This window comes from Centroberyx affinis, unplaced genomic scaffold (assembly GCF_046629955.1).
Source record: "Centroberyx affinis isolate AG114_WGS23_722 - 3 ecotype Tasmania unplaced genomic scaffold, CSIRO-AGI_Caff_v1 ptg007973l_1, whole genome shotgun sequence".
NCBI lineage: Eukaryota > Metazoa > Chordata > Actinopteri > Beryciformes > Berycidae > Centroberyx > Centroberyx affinis.
Genome location: NW_027283997.1, coordinates 193,529 through 198,371, shown reverse-complemented (window position 1 = coordinate 198,371; position 4,843 = coordinate 193,529).

Below are 4,843 nucleotides of genomic sequence, written 5' to 3'. Positions count from 1 at the left end.
GACAGCTGTACTAGCTCTAAGTATGTAATATCTTATTTGCATATTGATCTGTTTTAATTTGTTAATCAGTTTTTAAAAAATATCATAATTTAATATGGGGGAGCACTGAACCAAAACCAAACATAAGCCTGATTGTGAACATTGAGAACACCAAAGTTGGACATAAAACAATAGACAGTTGTATCTATAACAGCTTCTGGTCACATTAACTGTCCTGAAGACCAAACCTGTGACCTTTTAGTTATGAGACATTTTCTTCAACCACAAGGCCCATGTAACCAAGCATCATCTGCCCGAGAATCAGTGAGACTACAGCTGAAAGATGACCTTCATCCTCACCTGAAGGACGTCTCCTGTGAGTGTGTCACAGCTGCGTTTACCAGCCCCTTTTAGTTCTAACACTTTGAAAACCTCCTGAAATGAGTCTGGTGTGAAAATGGGATCCTTCCTTTCCTTGGGTCAGTGTTTACTTCTCAGAGGGAAGCTGGCCGCAGCACCGGCCTGCCATCCCGCCAGGTGGCTGGGCTCAAGTGGACCGCACCGAGGAGCCAGTTCCGTCTCTGGGGGTATTAATAAGTTCCTCCGGAGCGGCTGGTCGGGGGGCGTTCAGCTACAAACTCAAATTAAACGGGAGACATTTAAAGGCGTCGCGAGGTGACAGATTTCCAAGGAGGGCAGAGGCAGGAAGTGATTACATGTGACAGTTTCCCTCTAGCTGCTCTCCGCCGCATGTGCACACACACACACACACACACACACACACACACACACACACACACACACACACACACACACACACACCCCTCCACAATGGTACCCGATGTCACCCTGCCCTAGGCTTCCGTTAACGGGCTAACATTTCAAGGCTGCATTCCTGAGGTCTGCTTGCTCCTCATCAGCTCTGAGAACCTGCAGTTTGGTCGCTTGAGAGAAAGGATCACTTTCAAAGATGCCCTTCGTATATGTTTATTTTTTAGATGTCTCTATCGCAAGTCTTGTGTTTCCTGGCTTCTCATTTATATTTATACATATTTATATTTGTACAAAACACAAGACAGATACACACACACACACACACACACAGTCCATACAGCATACACAACAGACCTCCAACCAGTTGGCCCATGGACAACAAGCCTTTAAATTGTACATCTAATTGGCAAGCTGGAAAACCCATTCACTCAACAGCAGACACTGAAACTTAAAACCTTGACTTGCACTTTCTAAAAGTAGACTTTGGGAGAGGTCTCCGGCCTCTGCTTGTCACCGGTTTAATTCATGGGCTACTTGCTCCACAACACCCTCAGAGAAAGTGGGGAGCCAATGTTGCCTATCCTATTTTATAAGCTGTTCATTCACGCAGGAGCAGGGATGTTCCCATTTTGTCCGCTGGTAATCACCGTTTGCTGCTAACGGAGGAGAATAACATTGTTCTCATTGCAGCTACTGTATGTAGATCATTCATGTCATTCTTGATTTGGGTTTTGGCAGGACAATTTGTTTTTCCTGCACCGTTGGACAACTTACATAAGGCTCTGTTATGCCCCTACCTAATTGACTATGTTGATTCAGTGAGAAAGGAAAAAAAGTAACTAAACCGCTGTGTCCTGCTGCAAAATGTTAGTCTAAGGATGGATGTCTTTCACCACAATGACTGGAAGGATTTCTGTTATCGTGCCGGGAATTAACATTTCGATGGACCTCACAAAGGCAATTTCAGAAGAAAAGACAAAAGAAATCAATATCAAAACACAAAGTATTGTGCACACACATACAGATTAGGGATTAGGTATCTTTATGTGGCATTCTGCTAATAGCTTTTTTAAACAATGCAAAGGTTTTTTTTAATGAAAACGCAGGAGAAAGTAATGTGATGAAGGTCATTTAAGGTTCCTCTCCCAAAACGACACAACTTCATTACCCCTTCAGCCCCTCCGCTCTGCTCCTATGAAGCAAAATCCTCTCCAGCCACTGACATCTTAACTTCATCACCTCTCAAACCCTGGTGCCACACTAGAATGTCTTGTGAATTTTATCTGGCTGAGAACTGTGCCCAGATTTTAAAAAGTGCCATATGAATCTAAGTGGATAAGGCGAGGGTGTAAAAGGAGAGGGCGAGCACGGCGGCTGGCGTGGAGGAACCGTGTCTGCGGCCGGCTGCACCTGTCTAGCTGCGCTAAAGGAGCGGGGCCTGGGGCCCCAAAGTGGACGTCAGCCAAGGGGCGACGAGGAAGGAAGGTAAGGAAGAGAAGCAGGGCGGAGGTTGGGGCGAATGTGATTCCCCTGAGAATCTCACCCACCGCGTGCTCACCGCAGCTATAAATAACTTTTATTAGGTTTAAGTGGAATTAGTGGAGATGTTAGTCATCAGTTTACAGATATATAGTCATGGACTGACACAAGGAGAAGGCAGAGAGAGTGCACATACCAAGGGGCTCACACACACACACACACACACAGGAGCAAACATGCAAGCAAACAAACATGGACACAGAATTGCATGCAAGTATCCAAAAAGTAAAAAAAAAAAAATTATGGGATTACATCATAATTCACTAGACAATTAAATGTTGATCCCAACAGGGAAATTCTCTTTCTGTTTGCCCCCCTCCACAGAGAGGTCAGAGGTCAGGATACAGAGCACCGCCCCTTGGTTTTGGATTGAGTGTCTTGCTAAAGGACACTTAAGCAGTCTAAATGCTTGCGAACATAGGGGCTTAAACCCAGGTCCTCTGCTTGAAAGCCAGTCTCCCTTCTCGCCAGGCCACCCTGCTGCCCAGCTGTAAGCACTGCTGATACATAAAATCAAACATTCATTAACTAAGCATTAACTAAATGACTCAAGAGGAAGTGTGGTAAGAAAATGTAAACTTTATTGCAACTTTGTCGTTCTAAGTTCTCTGATTTACAGAAGAGAAAAACACTTGTAATGGCACAGTCATCGTAATATGTACATTGCTGATACTGCAATAATCCAGACACTTTTGTTGTCCAGATTTAAGAGTGGGACATAGAGGCACGTGGCGTCGTGTTTTTGTCAGCCTGTAGAGGGAAGGAATAATACATCAAAGCTTTGCCTGCAACTTATACGTTAACGTGCCACAGCCTTCGATAAAAGCATAAGCATGGGAACTAGAAAAGCTCTTTACATAAAGGGCTCCATTGGGAAATCACAGTTTGTCCATTGTACATTCAGCTCTAGGAGAGATTAAGACGTTGACGTGTTCACAACACACTGCGTTGCACTAAGACATTTGGTGATTTGATAAGCTTCAGTAGACCTGAGTGTTTGTGTTGATACAGTAAACGTGTTAGATCAAAGTTACACAATCAATTAGTGGTAAGGTATTCATTGAGTAAGTGATTGGGGGGGCAGAGACTCCCACAACAGTCTGTACTGTTACTGCTGCCCAATAAATCCATACGGTGAAGGCATAGCCATGTTCAGAGGTGAAGTGTTATAAAATCAAATAAGAGTGTTGTGAACTAACTATATGTAATGAATGAGTAACGTTTTTCTGTGGCCTGTATTGGAGTATGATGTTCTGTGATCTCATTATCATCTCATCTGCTTCAAACATCCAGTCAGGGTTCAAACCAACTCTGAGAAATGCTCTCGTTCTCTCATGCTACTGATCAAGTGATGGAAGTGGGTGTGAAGAAGAATAAACTAGAGTTACATGTAAGGGCAGAATTTCACTTGCTCATCAAGGTTTATCCAAGTGGCCACCTATAGAGAACTGCACTTCTGTGACCTTAAACATGAGATTATGCATCTGATTTAACAATTTCTGTTAAATCTAGGGAGGCTGCGAGAGGCATTTCACACACACACAACAAATGAGAGCATCATATTATCGCAATTTGGGGGTAAGGCGCTCCTCCCCTGCGTCCGATCAAGATCTCCTTTCCGCCTCTGCGGTGTTGTCAGCAAGGCTTTCTTTAGAACTTCTGGCGATCACGAAAGAGCACATCAACACAACATCAGAGAGCGCTAGTAAAAAATGAGCAGCCTATTAGAAGCACTTAAAATAGCAGGCCAGGAAGAGGTTAAAATCTAGTGGATAAACTCAGATATAGCCAGAGTTGTGGCACGTTACGATGCCGCGTTACAGCGGCAGTGGCTTGGCCTCGGGTTCATCTGGCCTACAGTACTAAGGGACATTCAGATGTGTCCAATAGAGTGGTATGTTGATAAATTAAGTTAAAACTACTCTAAGAATAAGTGCTAAGGGGGTGATGGGTTGTTTGTGTCTGGTGACGATTACATTGTAAAGCAGTGAAAAACTTAACTTGAGGTACATTCATCATCCATCAGCCCTTCGGCCTGGTAAGTTCAAGTAAAAGCCTTTCCGATGAGTGAGCAAGACGCACGGTACCAAGGTGTGTCGGTCTCCTTCATATGAAGCTTTCTGTGAGCTACTTTCCTTCCGATAAGCGTTTCCCTCGGTAAAACCCTTTCAACCATCTTCCTTTGTCCTTTTTTTCATCTTCATTTGGTCTTCTTGAGAGATTCATAGATTTTTTTTTTAAGCAAACAAGGGGCTTGCTTTGTTCCTCCTTATCAAGAGAGCCAGCAGCAGCTAAACATTTAAAGACTGTAGAAATGCAGTATGTAAACGTGCAGATTTCTCCGTAACTTACATACAAAAAAAAGAAGAAGGCAGAACAGATCAAAAAAAGTCCGGAAACAAATCAGCCAAGAGGTAAAACTGATTAACGTTTTAAAAAAAGGAAGAGAAAAAAAAAAACGTCACAAAGAAAAAAATACAAATGATTTTGAATTGTAAAGTGCAAGTATAAAAAATATCTCTCTACATCTAATCTCAAGATGGGCTCTCGA